General features: G+C 31.2%; 1 pseudogene; it reads left to right on the top strand.

Moving 5' to 3' along the window:
- The window catches only part of LOC117167637, a 98,989-nt pseudogene extending 76,607 nt beyond the window's left edge, over nucleotides 1-22,382 (top strand).
- The last annotated feature ends 261 nt before the right edge of the window (nucleotides 22,383-22,643 follow it).

Below are 22,643 nucleotides of genomic sequence, written 5' to 3'. Positions count from 1 at the left end.
TTAGCTCGATCTCCAGTATTTACTCATTTGAATGCAACTCTGAATGGACTCACGACGATCAGAGCGTTTGGGGCACAAGATATTCTCAAACAAGAATTCGACAAATTCCAGGACTTACACACTTCTTCTTGGTTTATGTTTATAGTGACGAGTTCTGCTTTTGGATTTTCCTTGGATATTTTCACATTCATTTTCACCACTCTCGTCACGTTCAGCTTCCTGATTAGTAGCGATCGTGAGTACAAAAATATATTTTTGTAACATATATACACATTCAGAGAAATTCATCAACCATATCTTTGACCGAATCTAACAAATATATTTTTAAATTAGGCCTGCTAGAAACTTGAATTTTTTTAAGGCTGAAAAATCCAGGTGATGTATTTTACTAAAAGTAATACATTCCAGGTATGTCAAAGTAAAATAATCCATTGACAGTGGCAATTGAAACAAAATCAGCATTTTCTTTTGTAACAGAAATGTTACAATTTGTATAAATTTCTCTATTTTCAGACAATGTTTAGTCTGTACTCTTTCAAACTTGCCGCCATATATGGCGCTTTCCACATCGCGCGTCTGCGTAGACACCCGGTAATTTTCAGTTTAGCATCTCAAACGAGGATGCATATTGCACTCACGTCGCGTCGTGTCTTCGTAGTTCACAAATAAAATAGAGATCCATAATTAAAATCAACCTTATTTCAGCAATCGCAGTTTAAAACCCCCACTTAGTGCAAAGATAATTATTATTTTAGTTAAAATATACTATTGTATATACATTTTTTCCTTTTTTTCTTCATAAATAACAACACCACGTGGTTTCCAAAATGAAACAATTGCTAAGAGATTTTATCATCAGTGACTGAAATTCTACTCTGATTTCGTCGCAGGAATTGATTAAATTGATTTGCCTTTTTAAGTTCACCGTATTCTTTAGGATGAGCCTTAACCCTCATGCGGGCCCGCCTTTTTTATGACTTATTTTGCAACGCAATTTCTCACCATAAACCTTTGTAATTTTGAACGATATATAAAATAGATATACAATAAACAGACTAATAAAAGTCTGACGGTAGACTACCGCCCATGCGCCCGCTTGAAATGTTAAAAGACAAAACAAGTTACCAATTTTTCGCCTGATGCAATTTTTTTTAACCGCTACGTGGCCGGATTACCCAAACGGACCCCCGCCGGTATTGAACAGGGTTCCGACCAGCTTTCCGTGGCGTTTTTACCCGGATCCCGGCCAGTTTCCCCTACCAGCGCCCGATTTAAGGCGGCACCCGACCGGATCCCTCATTGGATTTCTACGCGGGCTATTTCTGAATTGTCCTTTTTATTCAATATTTTAGGGAATTGTAAAATATTTCAAGGAATTATTAATTTCCTTAATTTTAAGGAATTTAAAGCGTTTAAAATATTTTAGAATAAAGAATTTTCTAAATATCACCAGATCTCCTATATTTTTATGAGATTTAATAATATTTTTTATCCGGAATTCATATCCATTCTTTGAACTTCTTTTACATTTTTATGATTCATTTGATGAAATGATCAAAGGATTTGAAATGTTTGTCATTCCTGAGCATTTTTAAGAACTTTAAAAGCTTGCAAGAGATTTTGAAAGATTTTAAAGGATTTTATATGTTTCGGGAGTTTTCCCGAATTTGAATTTTTGGAAAGCACCCAAGATTAAATTTTAAATTTAAAAGCAATTACATTGCAAATCATTTCAAAATTAAGATCGTTTTATTTTCAAAGTATCTGAAATTAGAAGTTCGCGGGATTTCCAAAGGTTTTAATACTTTTAAGGGATTTTTCCAATTATTTTGAAGTCATTTAAATTCTTTTTAATCATTTTGTGGGCATTAGTCACTTCTTTGATTAGAAAAGAGTAGCCTTACAAAGATTTGGAGAGGTTTTGAAATATTTTTTGCAATTCATTTGGAATTCGCCCTGACTTCGTGTAAATATTTCCTCAATTCTTCTAAATTGACTCAATTCTTCTCAATACAATGGACTTTCAAAAAGGTTTTTGTTTAATTCGTATTAAAGTCTTTAATACTCACCTTAAATTCGTATACACTTCATCACATTCTCTTGGATTCTCTTTAGTTCTTCTAAACTTATTTCAAACTTACTCAACTCAATCAATTTTTTCATATTTTTTAATTGTTTCCAATTCACTTAATTTCTTTTTGAATTCAGCTTAATTTTTTATGAATTTTATCGAATTCTTCTCAAATTCCTCAAATTCCGCTAAATTCACTCAAGTTTTACTGAAATCAATGGAAATTTATAAAATATTTCTAATTTATTTAAATTCTTTCTTTTTTTTGTTATAAATCAGTATGCTTTCAAAAATTTGATTTTTTTGTAATTCAGTCTGAATTCTTATTAATTTATCTGAATTCTTTTAAACTTTTTAGAATTTTTTAGGGAGTTTTCAAATTCATTTAAATTCTTCTAAATTTACTCAATTATACTTAAGTCAATGGACTTTAAAATTTTTCTATTTGAATTCTTATAAATTCCATCGAATTCTTCTAAGTTTATTATAATTTTCCAAAAATGAATGGAATTCTTTTTTTATTTAAAAAATGTTTCCAAACTATTTGAATTACTTAGAATTTTTTCGAAGTCTTATGGAAATATCCTTAATTTTTAACCTTTTAGCGTGAAAAAGTATCCTATGAATGTCACAAAAAGTACCCATAGGTCCCTATATTATATCCCATAGACTGTGAGGCCTGCAATAATGATTCTACTTTCAAATTGCCGTTAGAAGGTCATGGAGTAATTGTAATATTTTTTTTTAATTCTGAAAAAATGCCAGGATTATTTTGATATCAAAAAGACCAATTTGTAGGTGGCAAAAGCTTGAGGCCTTCAGATCCAGAATACACTCTTTATTTATAATCACCAGTTACTTGTAACATTTTGATCTGACGTCGAATCAAAAACAATATTGGCACTGACTAGTATTACGGAATTGTCCGTAACTCTAATTTTTTTCCAATGAATTATTCATCTGGAGCAATGTTCTTTACTTTTATTATTTTAAAATTCTTTGAGATTATGGAACTGGAACTTAATGGAGTTTCACTGGCTAATTCTGAGGTCAATTCGAAAACTCTGCTGCTTTCCATGTTTACGTCCACCCGTTATCCATCGTAATTATATATTCCACGAAGAATTGTATTACTTTCCATTATTGCAACGACGTCGCCAGTGTCTGTTCTTAAAACAATTCGTACTTCGGTTGGCATGGGATTAAAGTTATAACGTCCTACTCCACGTATTTGAATTGGTTTATCAGCAGGAAAAGTGTATCTTCGAATTTCAAATCGCCATTGGGGATTGGTGTTCGTTACAAGCCGAAGAAGTCCCATTTCTTCAATGCTATATCCAAATAAGAGAGAAGGAGGGTGCCAGGCACGAGAAGGTCTGGACCTTTTACTAAAAGTTGTGGACCTAGCACGAAGAGCAGGAAGAGCAGGTCTGGCATGAGAAGACCTGGACCTGACACGAAGAGGTGATTTATCAGTAGATACAGATCGTTTAGAAGAATGATGTAGATCAGGAAAAAAGAAGGTCTAGAACGAGGAACACCAGGAATAGGGTCGCCATTAGGTAAACATTCAAACTGTGAAGTCAATTCTGCAACAACAAACGGAGGATTAAATTTTTCTTATAGTAGTTAATTGTATGATGGTGTATGATGAATCCCTTGTGGCAATATTATGAAGCAAGCTTGAAGCTATTTAGACACTTTTGCCCTGTGAATCTTCTTACAGAAAAACCTCAAACTATTTTTATATACTTTCTGTTACTTTCCGGTTTTGAAATTTGTATGTATTCTGTATTAATGGAGACACTTTTCGAATACTATGGTTTATAGCACACATCACAGAAAAGGAATTTAACCAATTTCGAGAAATATCATAAGATTTGAAAATATTACACAAACTTTCAAGAACTTCAACCGTTTTTAAGAGAATTCAAAATATTTAAAGGGGTCTCGATGATTTTTTGAGATTTGAAAAGATTCCAAAGTATATACAGGAATTTGGGAGGATTTCATAAGTTTTCAGAAGATTAAACGGAATTTTAAACGATATCTGAATGTCATCATGGTTTTTAATATATTGTCAGGGATTTCAAGAGATTCGGAAAGATTTTTTTGATCGGACTTGTTCGTTTTCGAAACATATTCTAAAACCAACTTCTCGTACATTCACTTGTTACCAATCATATCGCCTCATGTCTATCTAATATAATAATATGGTAATATTGGAAAAATCATAACTGTCATAATAAAAGAAACTTTCGAAAAAAAAATAATGAGGAAAATTATTTCTACTTTCAATAATTAATTTGTTAAATAAATAATTCATTCATTTAGATATATTTTGAAATATTTGGAATTTTGTTAAATTTTTTTTCGACAATTTTGGAAATCTCTTAAAAATTTTTAACCAAATTTTTAACAGTCTTTTTAAATTAAGTTGTAAATATAAAAAATAATTTTCAATTTCATCAGAAATCTTTGAAAATTTGTTTATTCTCTCGAAAACTTTCAAACTTCTCAAAATACTTCTAAATTTGTTGTTCTAAATATTAAAAACTCTAGATCTTGCTGTGCATTTATTAAAATTTATCCAATTTTCATATTATTTTTGACTCTACCTAAAACTTCTGAATATTTTTCAAACTTATTTGATTTTTTCCTACAATTATTTTCTTAATTCTCCAAAATAAAAATAAATTGCAGTCTCCAGATACTTTTTCATCAAATAATAAAATCATTTGAAATGATTTGAAAAACTTTAAATTAATTTTTCATAAAAAAAGCATAAAAAATTTTCCTAAAAATCGTAGGAAAATTTGTTTATCCTCTTAAAATTTTCAAAATGTTAAAATTATTTTTTTTAAACTTATTTGAGACTTACAAATATCTTTCAACTTTACTGGAATACAGAAGTGGGACGATGGTCGTGGGGGCTAAAGCGTAGGCTTTGGACTCACTCCTTCGTCTTGCGGATTCGATTCCCGCCTCGCACTCTGGAAGAGTCTCGGTGGCCCATGCGGTGAACACTAGCCTAGCAAGGGAGTTGTTCATCTCCGGAGAGTCGTGGGACCGGTACCTCTAGAGAAAAAGGTTTTCTCTAAGTACTTAAGGCTGTTGCTCTTGGTGGTTCGGAACCCACCTTAAACTGTAGGTCCCCCTTCCACCACCAAGTAAGTGTGTGGAGGGTGTGTAAAGGAATAGAGAAGGTGTAAGAAAAATGTAAACCCTTAGGGGACACATTAGAAGCTTCCATTCCATTTACTGGAATACAAATTCTAAAATTTTGTATTCTTAAAAATGAAAAAAAATTGTCTTTAAAAACTTCTATATTTTTTCGAAATTTTACGAAATCATTTGAAGTGTTCTTTAATTTTCTCTTCAAATCAATTTTTCAATATGAATAAATTCGTACTAATTTTCAAAAAACACAAATAAAGTTTGGAAGAAAATAACAATTGGGATAGAGTACAGATTGAATCTCACATATTTTTATTGTCGTAAATCTAAAAATAAACAAATTCGCTTAAACTTAAAAAAATAGTATACGACAATATTCACTAATAGAATTGAGGATAATTGCCAAGAATAAATCCATCTGAAATATTCACATTTCATTTTAACTGTATTCTGACATTATCACTCTAATATAGATTTGATGTACGAGGGGAGTTCAAAAAGTAAGTTTCCCTAGTCTGCCGTTTTGCCCCAGCGCCATCTAGCGAGCTGGGGCCGAACATAGTTTTAGTTTAGGATATACCGATAAGAGCGGAACCGGTCTTAGCTGCCGAAAAATTTTTTTTCATCAGTACTGGTTCGGAAACCATGGAGCTACCTGTGAAAAACGTGTCCACTTGTGAGTTTCGTGCAGTTATTCGCATTTTAACTGCAAAAGGGCTTAGTGGCAACGAGATTCACACTGAATTAGTGCATATTTATGATTACAAATGCATGAGTGTGCAAATGGTGCGTCGGTGGCGTACATATTTACTCTAAGGACGCGGAGAAGTTCATGATGAGCAGCGTGCAGGCAGGCCAAAAACCGACATTACAGATGACGCAGTCGCAGCAGTCGAACAAATCATTTTGGCGGATAGGCGCTTTACAATTGACAGAATTTTGGACTCAATGCCTTCTGAAATCGATATTTGTCGAACTTCAATCCACACGATCATACCAGATCATCTTGCTTACCGTAAAGTTTGTGCGAGGTGGATCCCACACCTGCTTTCAGATGATCACAAACAAACAAGACTTCAGTCTGCAGGAAAATTTCATGACACACTCATGCATTTACCACCAGAAATAGACACTAATTCAGTGTGAATTTCGTTGTCATTAAACCCTTTTGCAGTTAAAAAGCGAATAACTGCACGCAACTCACAAGTGGACACGTTTTTCACAGGTAGCTCCATGATTTCCGAGCCGGTACTGATGAAAAAAATTTTTTCGGCAGCTAAGACCTGTTCCGCTCTTATCGGTATATCCTAAACTAAAACTATGTTCGGCCCCAGCTCGCTAGATGGCGCTGGGGCAAAACGGCAGACTAGGGAAACTTACTTTTTGAACACTCCTTGTACTAATGTAATAAGAAGCGAATGATCAAATACGAGATACAACGCCAGACAATTGTATTAATTCAAATTTAATTCCAAGATGTCCAAATAGCAAACACGAAGCTTAAAAATTTGTCTAAACTTTAAAATAATTTAAAGCCAATTTGATACGCATTTGGCATTTTCCGTCCAAAATTCAATCCGAATTAAATTCAAAAAGTTATTTTTAAAAATTATTTTGAACATGAAAATGTAGCAGTGGAAGTCAAAGAATTGCCTAATCGCTTTTCGTAACAGTAGACAGTTCGAAAAATATAATATTTTATGTTATCATTTTTTTCAGCTGAATTAATGGCGTGGAGAAATGTCGCTAATGTTTATTATTTTAAAATGCTTTGGAATTGGCTGACGTCTGCTAATTGGAGTTTCTTTAATTAATTCTGGGGACAATAAGAAAACCGTGCCGTTTCCCATGTTTAAGCCCACCCGGTTTCCTTCGTGATTATATATTCCACGAAGTGTTGTATTAGTTTCCAATATTGCAACGATGTCACTGGTGGATGTTGTTATTACTTTTTGCTCTTCGGTTGGCATGGCCATACGGATTTTATGAATTCCGCGCACTTGAAGTGGCGTATCGAGCGGAAACGTGTATCTTCGAATTTCAAATTGCCGGTGCGGGTTGATTTTAGGAATAAAGCGAATAAATCTTAGTTCTCCGAAATCAAATCCATGTATGATTAAAGAATTATTCCTGCCAGGAGGCGACCTGGACCTGACACGAACATGAGGCTCTCTTTCTGAAGAATGTTTATCATCAGAAGCAGAAGGAGAAGTGCCGGAACGAGGAATACCGGGAATTGGTTCACCGTTAGGTAAACAGTCAAATTGTGAACTCAGGTCTGCAAAAAGAAACAAATGATTAATTTTTCTTAGAATATATAATCGTATTTTGGTGTATCATGAACCCCTTGTGACGATCTTTCGAGGCAAGTTTGAAGGCAATGAGTGATGTTAGCCCTGGTTACGTTCTCACATAGAAACCCAGCGATTGTGATAAAAAAATTGGATAGAAGAGTTGTAATTGCCAATGGGATAGTAATCAACATGGCAGTTCGGGTGGATGATATAAGGTTAGATACAGTTAAATACTCCTCTTCTCAAAAGATAAAAATATGCCATGTCTTAATTTATTAGTGTTCTAAAGAGTTTAAGTGCTCGGAGAAATTTTGACTGACATGAGAATATGCTCGAGAATATGCTCCATGGGTACAGCCTTCAATTTATTTTAGAGGGATCTAACTGCCGAACCAGTGCACCTTTGTGGAGTCCCCGAAAAGATTACTGTTCACCCGCGCCGTCAACCCAATTAGTGCTACAGAAAATAGGGTAGAGTGCCGTACCCTAGGATGCTCGACCTTTATGTGCTTTAAGAATTTAATGAGCATTTATAAGCATTTTGAATTAGGATTTAAAAAATCGTATTTTTAATTTTCGTTAATAAGAATTGCATTATTGCGTTATTAATTAATTCAGAAGAATATGCATTTTTAACCAAACACTGGAATTTTCAACACAAACGATGAATTTTCGATTAAAAAAAAAAATGAATTTCCATCAAAATTTTTGTTTTCCAACCAAAGAAATACATCCTTAACAAACAATAGAATAGTTAAATTTTCTACATAAAAGAACATTTTAATCGAAAAAAATTACATTCCTATCAAAATAGGTAAGTTTTCAACAAAAAATGGAATAGTTAAAGTGAATTTTGAACTAAAATGATGAATCATCAATCAAAAAAAATTAAATTTTTAACCAAGTACATGAATTTTCCACTTGAAAAGTGAATTTTCTACAAAAAATTATATATTAAAATTTGCAGTAAGTAAAATAAATTTTCAACCAAACAGGAAACTAATTTTCAACAAATGAGAGTACTCTTTACCAAAAAAAAGACGGACTTTCAACAAATAGTTGAATTTTCAATAAAGAACTTAATTTCCAATCAAATCAAAGTAAATTTTAGAAGAAATGTTTTAATTTTCAACCAAAAATAACCATTTGCAACCATTAAGATGAATTTTCTACCAAAATACACGATTTTTTAACGAAGTACATCAATTTACAACCAAATGTTTAAATTTTTAAAGAAATTTCAAACCAAAAAAGGGAATTAGTCACCAAGAAGCTTAAATATCCTCCCACAGATTCGAATTTCCAATGAAATACAGGAATTTTCAACTAAAGAAGATAAATTTTGAACCAAACATGTACGAGTTAAATTTTCACTTAAATCAATTAATTTTCAACTATAAAACATAATTTTCAACAAAATAATTAAATTTTGAAAAAAAAAGTTTTCGTAACTAAAATTATGAATCATCACCCAAATAAGTGAATTTTTAACAAAGTGGTTCCACTTCAAACTAAATATTTGAATCTTCAACCAGAAAGGATCAACTATAAACGAAAAATGTGATATTTGATATTTTAACCAAAAAGGATTTGAATTTTGTACTAAAAACAGTTAACTTTAACTAAAAAAGATGGATTTTGAATAAAATAGTTTGAATCCACAAGTAAAAGAGAGTTATTCTCAACTAAATGGTTTCGACTTTCAAGCATTATAATAAAATTAACTTCAGTTTTTCGAATATTCCCTAACTCTATCAGGTTTTTCCTGATATTCCTTGACTTTTTGGAATGACTTTATCTGTAGCAATTCGGTTATTTAAAAAAAATGCTTTAAATTCTCATAAATTCTCTAGAAATTCTCTGTTCGAGCTTAAATGCTGAGCATATTCTCGATAGCATTGGCTTAACGTAAATTCTTGGGCAATATAGGCGTATACAAATTGTACTTTTCGTCTAGCTTAAAATAAACATAATCTTATAATTATAGATAAATTATATCGTTATATTCACCAATAAAATTGGAAATGACAATCAGTGATAAGACAAGAGTATGGACAATCATCATATTTTTTAACTGGCTTAAGAACGTAACTAATGAATATCCTAGTACTTCATTAATTTATATAATATCCTATACAGTCGTTATCTTATAGATTTTTGACGATAAGGCTTTCCTTCTGAGATATTTACATCTCATTATTATACCGTGTATGATCTAAGACCTAAACATTTGAGACAATAAAACGTATATTTTAAGCTACGACATCACAGAAAAAACAGAAGATAAACTTTACATCGATTTCCGACGAAAGATTCTCTGCAACAATAATTAACTTAACAGGGTAAACTTTACATAAATATCGGTTAAACTTTCTTTTGTTTTTCCATGACAAACACATGTTTTTTTAAAGACGCGAATTTGGCTAAACAAAACTTTATCGCTCTAAAAAATTTCCTGAAACAAATTTTATGCTTAGTTTTTTCTGTGATCTGGATGTTGAATTATAAAACCATGGATTATAAAGCTTCATGTTTGCGCCCCAAATTTGAAAATTCAAGATCATAAACGGTAAAATTCATTTTACTCGGAGTAAATATTACATTAGTGATATTTTTTCTAGAGAAATAATTAAATAAATAACAATACATATTTGATTTGAATACGAAAATTTTTCTTCATTTTTGCAAAAAGATACATCTTAAAATACAGTAATCCCTATTATAATTATTGCGATTAATACGCTATTATTCATTATTAATCAAACATTACACCATTATTGCTCATCAAAAAATGTAGAAAGTTTGTTATTTTTTCATTACTTAAAATATTTGGAATAAAGAAGACAATTTTTTAACTTCTTATATTAGTTCCAGTAAAAATAACTCAATTCCTAAAATCAATTGAAACTCAATTTTTTATTTAAATAATTAGTAGAGTCTAGTTTAAACTTCACGGAGAAAAATGTTTGTTTAAATCAAACAAATTATTTCTTTTATATGAGGTTCACCAAACGTTTATTTTATTCAAGTACATGTTTTGTTCATCCATATTTGTTTGATTCAAATAAATTTTTGTCTATTTTAAATAAATCTCTTGTTTAAATTAAGTGAAGTTCTTGCTTGCATTGAATATATATGATTTTAAGTAAACAGCGATAATTATAATTGATAAAAAAAATGATTGATTCAAAAATTAACTTTATAAAGAAAGGAGATTAGGAATGAAAAAGACTTCTCACCTACAATTAAATCTAAGTTTTTCAGTAAATCCGAACCCTTAGAATAACGGTAACGCTTTAAAACACCTAGCGGTACTCTTTGTACTGCTTTGAATAGTATTTTTTTTTGAATAAAAAAAATATTTTTATGAATTTGAATGTAGTGATTTTAAACAAATGCATTGTTTATTAAAAGCCAAGTTTTTGTTTAAATTAAACAAATTTCAGTAAACATATTATAGGTTTCAATCTAGAAGTAGTATAAGGAGACCCCGCTCCCGGAAAACTTGGACGCGTGAATTCAGATTTAGTTAGTTTGCATCGCTCGTAGCGCCTCTTGCGGAAAAATGCGAAACCGAGAACTTTTTCAAAATTCTCGGCTTTTTCCTTGACTAATGTTTCATTTTAAATCATTAATATTAAAATTCCAGCATTTTAATCTTGTAATACTTTCAACGTAAGATATTTTATAAACGGAATAAAACAGTATTACATATACAAAACTTAAAAATTTTAAATTTATTAAATCAATTCAAACAAAGAAATGTATTTTCTACTCTAAAAGATGGCTTTTAGACAAAATAATGAAATTTTGAAGACGAATTTTCTCTACAAAAATTGAATTTTCAAACAAAAAATATGACTTCAGCAAAAAATTAATTTTACACGAAACTTATGCATTTTTACCCAGCAAAAATGAAATTTCAAACAAAAAATTTTTTTTTCAAAAAAGGCGAATTTTGAACTAAAAAATATCAATCTTAAAAAAACGGAAAAGTTTTATTTTCTGTTAAGAAATTAATTGTAAACAAAAAATGTATATTTTACGAAACAATTAAATTTTCAACCAGACATAAGCCTTCAATCAAGAAAATACATTTTTAACAATGCAGTTTACCTTTTACCCAAGTAGTTGAATTTTATCTGAAAATTTTCAATTTAGAACGCTCCTAATTACAAATATTACAGTTTTAATTCCATTGAATTTTATATTATTGAATTTTTAAAATTGTATTTGTGAAATATTTCCCTTTTGACATTTTAAACTTGTCCTATTTTCGAAATTTTCTTATTATCTTCAATCACTGGAATTTGAAATTCTTATATTTAAAATGATAAAATTTCAAATCTTTTCTAATAAAATTTTCCATATTGGAAAATTCAATCTTACAGTGTACAATCTGGAACGCTTTCAATTAGAAATAATACCATTTGCAAAACTTATATTTCAACACTTTTCCGCAAGAGGCGCCACGAACGATGCCAACTAATTAAATCCGAATCTTTGCGCCCAAATTTTTCCAAGGCAGCATGGGTGTAGGGTCTCCTTATTCTACTTCGTGTTTTCAATCAATAAGACGAATATTTTTCATTTCTTAAATTTGAATATGTTACAGTGGATTCTGTTGGGGTGCGCAATTCAAACTTTTCATTGCTCACTATCACAGCAGCGACGCGTTACACATATACTGCACCGTAACCAAGGCCGCCGACTTTCGTATGCGAATTCCATTGAACTCAACGAGACGGGCAAGGAGGCGAGGATCCTTACTATTGTTCAGCCCGCGCGTGGTGTAATTAGCGAGGTCTCTGTCCATCGCTGTTTGCCCCTCTCCCCGGCTCGTTGAGTTTAATGGAGTTCGCATAGGAAAGTCTACGGCAATTGTGGTCACGCAAACCGCATCCGTCCGCGACAGTTCCCAGGCCAAAAATGCAGGCATTGCTAAAAACCCCACGTAAATTATCCATACCATTGCCTATGAGGTGCATCCTACCTGTTGGCTCAGGGCAGTCGTCCATCACTTCTTCCCGAGATCGGACTAATTGTCTAAGCGGAAAGGTCCGAAATAAATTCCAACGCGGGTTGTCACTCCGGGACGGCGGATCGGGTGTTGACATATGGAAACTATTGTGTAAACCTAGAAGACAAAGTTGCTTAGCCCGTCGCCTCCTCCGATACCGTGGAGAGAAGCGGTAGTTTTTAAGGAAATACAAGTTGTGTTTAGAATCATTTTTAAGTGTTTTTGAAGAAAGCCTCTCGATTTTTAAATCTTAAAAAAAGACGAGGGAAATAAAGTCGTTTAATTTCGTTCATACAACCCAACCAAATTTCAGAACTACAAGGATTAGGGCTCCTAATCCAGGAGTAGGTCAAAATATCATGCACCACATAAAAATAAAAATAGGACCCTCTCTTCAGGGGTGGTTTATGCGATTGGAACCTCCGGCAACGAGTGAAAAGAAAACGTGAAGCCTAACGGGCAACTCAACCCTTCTAATCAATTTCCTCGTTCCTAACAAATAAAACTTTTTTTTAATTGAAGCAAAAAATTTGTTTGATTTAATAATGCGAACACAAAAAAACTTGTTCGTTTTATTCAAACAATCATTTTTCTGTTTTTTAGTTTATTGTATAAAAAAGTCAGAATGGTTTGAAATATTATAAAAGTTTGATGAATTTTCTCTTTTTGATTCTTTCAAAACTGTCCTTTTTCTCTGAATTCCCTAAATTCCTATAATATTCTAAATGCCTCAAACTCCTTGAATTTCTCTCCTCATTTCTCCTCGCTTCCTTCCCATCACCTACTTCCCTCGACCTTTTTCCCGAACACACATTTCCCATGCTTCGTCTATTTCTCCTCATTTTCCTACTTTCTCTCCCCTTATTTCCACTACTTTCCCTTCCCTCATTTCCCATCACTTCTCATATTTCCCCTCTACCCATTTCAACTATTCTTCCCCTTTGTTCCCCCTCAGTACCCCTACTACTTATCCCATCATTTCCCGTCACTTTCTTTGCTTGTACCACCCCCGAATTTCCCCTTACTTCCCTTCGTTGAAAAAAGCACGATGTATGAATGTACAGAGGGACAAACACTTAATTGTATATGTAGCCTACAGAAACTGTTTAGTTCTTGTGCAGTGCGGTAAAGTAACTTTTTTTTAACAAAAATTTGTTTACAGCCTCATCCGAAAATGGAGGAAAGGTTGGATTGGCAATTACGCAAGTAATGTCAATGACTGGAATGATTCAATGGGGAATGCGTCAGAGTGCAGAAGTTGCAAATCAATTAATGTCTGTTGAAAGAATTTTGGAATATGCTCAATTGCCTCCAGAACCTAATTTAAGAGACAAAGGACTTATGGCAAAGAAAAAACGAAGAAAGAGCTTCGTCGAATCTTTCGTCACCCCACCAAAAACTTGGCCAAGTCAAGGATACATCAGATTTCGCAATACTTTCATGCGCTATTCTGAGTCGGATCCACCTGTTTTGAAAGGTCTTAATCTTGTGATATATCCTACTGAAAAGGTATTTAAACTTCTTTTAATCGTACATTTTGTCGTTTAAGGTATAATATTGCGCAATGTCCGCATGTGAGTACCCGCGCACTGCGCCTTTTCGCTACGCTGCTGGTGTTTTTCAGACAAGAGTCGCAACAAACTCTCGCCCCGCACGCTCAGAAACTGCATGGGCCAGCATTTCTAGGAATTATTAAACCGCGAGTAGCTAAACGGATAGTTAGGTGTACCAGAACCGCAGTACGGCCTGTGATACCACACGTCCACACCTAAAGTTAAATGCGAGCTGAATTGAGGCCATGTGATACTTAGAAAATTGTCGATTTTACCAGTTTTAGGTTCCCCCAGCTTTTTTTCTAGAATAATAAATATTTTGTCTTCAAAATTTGGGAAATGATAGCGAGCATGCCAGCGGACGTCCCCACACACTGTTTTTGTAGGTTAATTCAAAAAGTTTTAATTTAGCAAAATGTGATTAATTTACATAGCGCTTAGCAAATAGTATCTATTTTATCAGTGTTAGATTCCCCGGCTTTTTTCCTAGGATAAGAAATGTTTTTCCTTCAAAATCTGGGAAATGATAGCGAACATGCTAACGGACGTCCCCGCACACATTTTTTGTATTTTTTTTTATCAAAAATTTTTTGATATTGCTAAAAACTTGCGTGTATATTTCGAGATTATGTGTGTTAAAATTCACCCCAGCGTTAGGGATCATTCACAAATTACGTAACGCGTTTTTCTTTTTTTCATATCGCTGTATCACTGTTCATATCCCGGAAATTATATTCCCATCTTTATTTAAACAAAAGAAAAACGCGTTACGTAATTTGTGAATGATCCCTTACTTCTAAACTACACAATATTTTGGACGAAAACTTTGGACTTACAAATAAACATAGTAACTAATCTCCCGGAACTAACCTTGTTTGCAGGCAATCAAAAAAGTTTATTTCATAAATAATTTCCAGATTATCGGAAAGGCAGAGATGAAAAACGACGTAACCTCAAAATAATAAATTTGCATAACATTTTTATTTAGCACAATAATTGTTTTTGTTATTATCCCTAAAAAAAAGAATCCGGGGACGTCCGTTATGATATTTTATAGCATCTCCGAGTTCAGTTTTTAAAAATTTTCATTTTTATGGAAAAAAAGGCTGGGAAATTGTAAGTATCACATGCCCTTAATAGAACATATAAGAAAATATAGCTATTGTTCATTTGATGTTAATTCTTTTTTATTGAAAAGTCTGCCATTATATTTTTGGTACAGAATTAATTTCTTTTGGTTAAAAATTCTACTATTTTGTTGGAGATTTAATTATTTGGTTGAAGATTTAAATATTTTGTTTACAATTCATCAATTTTTATGGAAAATTTGACTGCTTTGCTAAATCATAGTGTTTTTAGATAAAAAGGCGTCAATTTTATTCAATATTTAACTATCGTCTGAGAAATTCGTTTATTGGGCTTAAAAATTCAACCATTTGTGACAATTTATCTTTGTAGATTTCAAATTAAAGTATTTCGTTAAAAATTCAATTTTTTGTTAAAAATTCAACTGGTTTCAGCTGGTTTGAAAGTTCATCTTCTCTATTAGAAACTTCTTATAATTTTTTTATTTGAAATATCAACTATTATATATTTTTTAAATGCATTTTTTCTTTGAATTAAACTGTTTTTGATTTTAAATTAAAACTCGACTTTTTTGTGAATAATAAATTAATTATGATAACTGAAAATTCATGGATTTTAATTTTTTTAATCGTCTCGGTTGTTTGAATTCAACTGTTGTTGATCTAAAATTAACTATATAAATTTAACTCGCCTATTTTTGGTTGAAAATTTATCTTTTGATTAAAAGTTCAAATCTTTGGTAAAAAAATGTCAAAAGAATCAGTAATACCATCAGAGATGGCAACCACCGAAAAGCACCAGACCAGCAATAGGAAGTTCTGTGTTTGGATTCCCAACGGAGCAATGGAGATTTTTTCAGAAAAAAATTTAATTTAAAAAATGATTGAAAATGCAACTTTTTGGTTAAGAATTAATCAGTTTTGGTTATAAATTAACTTTTTAATGATAATTTGTACTTTTGGTTTTCAAATTCGAAGGTTGTCTAAAACATTCTATTTTTTCGCTTGAAAACTTAACTTTTTGTTGGAAATTCTTCTCTTTCGGTAGAAAATCATTCTTGGTTCAAAATTGTATTCAAAACATTTTTTCCCCTATTTTCGTGAAAAATCACCCTATTTTCCCTGTTTTGAGGTAATTTTAGGTCGTGTTCTCTGAAATCCTCTGATTATGGTAAAATATATAAATTTGTTTTCTAGGTGGGTATAGTTGGGAGAACAGGAGCAGGAAAGTCGTCTTTAATCGCAGCTCTCTTCCGTCTGGCTAAAGTTGAGGGAGTAATTGAAATTGATAACATAGACACAGGCAGAATTTGCCTAGAGGATCTCAGAAGACAAATTTCCATCATTCCTCAGGATCCAGTTCTCTTTTCTGGAACTCTTAGACGTAATTTAGATCCCTTCAATGAATTCACAGATCGATTATTATGGGAGGTTCTCGACGAGGTAATTTTATTTTATTTTTTCAGTTATATTTTAATTTAAAATAACCCATTTTTAAACAATAATATTTTATAAAAAGTTTAAATGAGTTAAATAATTGGTAAATAATTGAAGATGAATATGTGCATTCTTTTTTCGAAAAAGCGGCTAAATTTGGGAGGTAGTTTTCTGCATTAAGACAATTTTAAGAATTTATTGTTTAAACAAATATTTATTATAATTACTATCATATTATTAGAATTATTATTATCAGGTAACTCCAAAAAGTCAGGGAAAACCTGATAATTAGAAAAATTTCGAAAAACTAAAGTTGAAATTCATTTGATTATTATGGTTAAAAAGAATGAGTAAAATAATAATTTAATTATTTAGTTGGAAGTGGAACTACTTTGTTCAGAATTAATTTTTTTGGTTGATGATTCATCATTTCAGTTGACAAACCTTTTTTTTTGTTTAACATCGTTTAACGTTTAATTATGTTGTTGAACATTTAAATATTTGGTTTAAAATTCCGACATTTTATTGAAAATTCGAATTTGTGGAAGAATATTTAAGCTTCTTGGTGACTGATTCCTCTTTTTGGTTGCAAATTCGTTTAAAAATGTTAATATTTGGTTGCAAATTCATGTACTTTGTTAAAAATTCGTCTATTTTGGTAGAAAATTCATCTTTTATTGGTTCAAAATTATACTATTTCGTTAGAAATTTGTTTGTTTTAGGTGAAAATTAAACTATTTGTTAAAAATATGTCTTTTTGATAAAAGAGTACTCACGTTTGTTGTAACTTCATCTTTTTGATTACAAATTAATTTCTGTGGTTGAAAATTTAACTATTTTGTTGAAAAATCGTTTCTTTTTTTGATTGAAAATTTATTTTACTAACTGAAAATTTGAGTATTTTATTTTTGGTAGAAAATTTAAGTTTTAAGTTGAAAATTCCACTATTTGGTCAAAAATTCATATTTTTTGTTGAAAATTAATCATTGTGATTAAAAATTAAATTCTTTGGCTGGAAATTCGTTTATTTTTAGTTGAAAATAAATTGATTTTCCTGAAAACTTGTTTTTCTTTTGTTTGAATTTCAATTTTCTAACTACAATTTACATTATTTTAATTTCGGTTTGTAAATTTATCTATTTTAGTTTAATAATTATATTTTTTATCAAAACTGTATCTTTTTGCTGGAAAATAAACCTTATTGATTAAAAATTCAACTAACAATTAAGTTAAAAATGCATATTTTTGTTTAAAGATGCACTACATTATAGAAATAATACCCAGTAAAAAGGAGCCAATTGAAACGTAGAGACTGGCATTTAAAAAAATTGACATTGCAATACCTTTAAATGCGTAAAAATTGCATATTTTTCAAAAGCCGTTGAATGCGTTTTAATGTATAAAACTTTTTTTAAAATCATTTTTAATGCACATAAACCTCAAGGCATAAAATTGACTTGCTAGTAATGCCTATGAGTTTATGCCATTCAATGATACTCGGCGAACCGCCAAATTGTATGACATGCAATGCATTTCATGAGCCAAGTATGGAATCGTGTCAATGCCATTTAATGCTGCCGACCAAATATTGAATAGAATCAATGCCGATCAATGCGATTTAATTATTTTCCGGACAAAAATGCCCATGGTCCCAATCAACTCGTTCCTATTTGAAACGGTATCTTTTCTCGCGAAATTTAAATAATACAATTGTTGCCAATGAAGATAGTAAATACGATTTTTAAATCCTAATTCAAAACGCTTATAAATCCTCATTAAATTCTCAAAGCACATAAAGATCGATTATATTCTCGAGCATACTATCATGCTCGTGAGGATTTTTTCGAGCATTTAAACTCTTCAGAACACTACGCTATATAATGTTTAATTGTTTTTTCTAATATTTCTAAATTTACGAACAGGTGGAATTGAAAGAAGCAATTGCAGCCGGACATGGTCTGGACAGTCGAGTATCCGATAGAGGAAGTAACTTTAGTGTTGGCCAACGTCAGTTGATTTGTTTAGCTAGAGCGATTTTGAGAAATAATCGCATTTTGATGTTGGACGAAGCCACTGCTAATGTAGATCCGCAAACGGATGCTTTGATCCAAAAAACTATCAGAACCAAATTCGCTTCTTGCACGGTACTTACGGTTGCTCATCGATTAAATACTATTATGGACAGTGATAAAGTTTTAGTAATGGACAGAGGACGAATGGCAGTAAGTTATTTCATTGAATTAAAAATAAGTTTACAGAAAAGGGTTTTATATTATCATATTTCCCCTTCGCCTGGCTGCCCCAGACTCATTTATTATTTCCTCTCATTTCCCCTCCCTCAAAGAATTCCCCCTGCTACACCTCTTCATTTCCCCTACTCTCACTTTCCCTACTTATCCTCATGAGTGCTCACACACACTACTCAACTTCCCATGCTTTCCCTAATTCTTCCTCCATTCCCTCCAATATTTTCCCCTTCCCACACTTCCCCTACTCACCCCCCTTACTACGCAATACCGCGCATCCCCTCCCATAATTTTCCCGTACCTTCCCCAATCATCTGCATTTTACTTCTCCTATAATAATTTTTCCTTTTCCTTATTATCCCTCACGTACCCTACTCCACCTCTCATCATTTCCCCTTATTGCCCTTCCCTCACTTCCCCTACTCCCAACATTATTCCTCGGGCAATCATCAATTCGCCAACGACTATGTGGGACCTCTTCCCCCTCTACTGCCCTGGCCGGCGACGCATTCCTCTCCTAAATTGCTGAATGGAAGCATGGTCGGTGTATTGAGTATTTTGATTAAGCCATAAAATTTTAAAACAGGCTCGCTCAACTCAATGAGGGAAAATGGCAAATTTTGAGAACTTAGGCACGGGGGGTTGAGAGGCAGGGAGGGGCGTCAAATTAGTTCTCTTGTCCATCGCAGATGGCGCTGACGCTAAACGCCGAGGGCCACGCGCGTGCGCGCAAAGTAAATTGTTTGATGTCGTCTGCTGAATGGTGCACTGGTGACAGTTCAACAATTATTTAAAATGGATAGAAAAAACGTGTTCAGTGTGTGGTTGTGAACTGGAAAAGTGAAGTGGGTTTAAAGTGGGTGCAAGCAACTGGAAATGCAGAGTTGCAAAAGTTACCGTATGAGACTATAACCTGGAAACGATTTTTCGTGTGCCGGTGTCACTTCGTTTCTTTTCATAAAAATAAGGGCAAAATGAAGTTAATAAGGCAGAAAAAATGAGAGAACTTGGCTCGGCGAAGTTCTCCTGCCCATCGCAGAGTGCGCTAAATGTCTCCAATTATTTTCCACAGAGTTGACCGAGCCTGTTTCAAAATGGCCGAACACCTCAGGCACAGCACTCGTGTTTTATACATTGAATCGTATGCAATGTACTTTTCGAGAATCAATTCTATTTTGAAAAGTTACAATTGAAAACTTCTTAATTTGGAAGATGTATAAACAAAATTTCTTAAATTTTGATCATTTTGTCAACAAAAGTTGTCAGTTTTAAATCTTCCAAAGTGAAAAATTGCAAGTTGTGGTTCATCAAAATACAAAATTTTTGGTATTAAAACTGACCGAATTTTTCTTTTCTTATTGTCAAACTTGAAACTCCTCAATTTTAAAAAATTACAAATAAAAATTCCTGAATTTCATGTTTTTGGAAACCAAAATCCAAGTTTTCAATCATTCTAAAGCTTCCAAATTGAAGAAATTTTTTATGTAAATGATCAAAATTACAAAGTTGCAATTGAAAATTTCTTAATTTTAAAGATACAATAACAAAAATTCTTAAATTTTGATGATTTTTGTAATCAGAAGTCCAGTTTCCTGTTTTTAATCTTCTAAATTGAAATTTTTTTAATGCAGACAATCAAAATTTTAAAACATAATTGTTGATTGTAAACATTAAAACTTGTATCAGTTTTATTTATAAATTGTCAAATTTGAAACTCCTCAATTTTAAAGATTTACAGTTTAAAGTTCTTCAGTTTTGAATAGGTGCAATTCATATTTTAAATATGCAAAAATCAAAATTCCTCAACTTAGATGATTTTTGAAAATAAAAATCAAGTTTTTTAAAATGTTTTAAAGCTTCCAGATTGAACAAAATTCTGTTTTAAATAATAAAAATCATAGAATTTAAATTTTTTACAATTAAAAAATCTAAAAATTTAAAGAGTTAGAATTAAAAACTCTTCAATTTGAAAGATACATAAATAAAAATTCTTAAATTTTCATGATTCTTTTACTTCGATGTTTTTGGTCAACAAAAGCCAAGTATTCAATTCTAAATCTTCCAAGTGAAAGAAATTTCTAACATAAATTATCAAAATTTTACAATTTTGAAGAATGACAATTGAAAATTCTTGAATTTGCAAGATGGTTAAACAAAAATTCTTAAATTTTGATGGCGTTGGTCAAAAAAAGTCAAGTTTTCAATTCTGAGTCTTCCAAATTAAAGAAATTGATGTATAAATGATCAAAATTACATAATTTTAAATTGTGAATTCTCAAAATTCTTTAATTGTACATATTTTCCATTTAAAGTTCTACAATTTTGAAGATTTATAATTGACAAATCTTTAATTTTAAAGACGTTTAAACAAAAATGCTTAAATTTACATGATTTTCCAAATTCAAAATTTTCTTGAAAGTAGATTATATTCTCTTGAAAAAAAAATAATTTCCAAAAATAAGAATTGGAAATTTGAAAAAATTGAATTGCTAAAATTATATTTTTATGTTTTTGTAGGAGTTCGACCATCCTCACATTCTTCTTCAACACCAGTTTGGACAATTTACATCTTTAGTTAAAGAAACTGGAAGAGCAATGTTCGACCAACTAAAAAAAGTTGCAGAACAAGCGTACTTAGCAAAACACGAGGAACATTCCTCTTTATAAATTTTGCCTTACTTAAATTTAATTTATGAGAAGAAAAACATTTTTTCTTTTCTTACGTCTGAGCAAAATTTTAATTTATAAATAAATATAGGCAGAACCAAAAAATTACATCTTCCAGACTAATAAATATATACAGATTAATTAATTAATTAATCAGCCTGATAAATATTAGTCGGGGAAATGTAGCTATTAGATTTAACCTATATTTATTTAAAAATTAGGCCTTACTTAACATTTACACCCGGATACACAAAGTGTGATAAAATATTAGAAAGAGAAACTTTTTCCAGTCAGAATCAAGTTTCTCTGATTTCTAAGATACAAAAAAGCTCATTAATTTTTTTATTAGCCAGTTATTGTTTTTATATTTCTCATTCAAGTTGTTAAAATCCTTGATGAATGAGATTTTATTTACAAAAATCTTTGTTGATACGCAAAGAATGTTATAGAAATTATCTAAAATTTAGACCATACTTTTTATAGAGATACAAATTGTAAATAGTCGCTTATAGCTTTTAAAAAGTGTATTTCCTAAATTTAAGTAGATTTATAATCAGAGAATTTAAAAAATCGATCATGCATTATATGTCATGATTGCAGTATGTACTAATTATCAGTTATCAAAATATTTTTTTTGTATTTTAAACCCAAAGAAATATCAGGGCTAGAAATCACGGGTGTTCAACAACATAAAATACGCTCTAAATTTTAATCAGTCAAAAAGGTCTTTTGAAGTCACTCAATTTTTATGTTCAAACAAAAATTGAATAGGTAAATTTTCAGGAAAATTCAATTCAAATGATAAATCTTTAATTCAAAAAACCATGTATTTTAATTTTCAATCAGAAAAAAGTCAATTTTAAACTAAAAAAAATTTCTAAATAGTTAAATTTTCAACCAAAAAGTGAATACTTAAATTTTTGATTAACAAAATTAATTATAGAAAAAAATGAATTACATTTTTTTAATTATTTAAATTTCGAAACAAAGATATGAATTTTCAAAAAATGAATTTGTAACAACTTAGTTCAACCAAATAGTAAAATTTCAAATGAAAAATATGCTTTGTTAACAAAAAATGTAATAGTTGATA

This window comes from Belonocnema kinseyi, chromosome 2 (genome assembly GCF_010883055.1).
Source record: "Belonocnema kinseyi isolate 2016_QV_RU_SX_M_011 chromosome 2, B_treatae_v1, whole genome shotgun sequence".
Lineage (NCBI taxonomy): Eukaryota > Metazoa > Arthropoda > Insecta > Hymenoptera > Cynipidae > Belonocnema > Belonocnema kinseyi.
The sequence above is the reverse complement of the archived record's forward strand: the minus strand, read 5'-3'. Positions and strand labels throughout refer to the sequence as shown.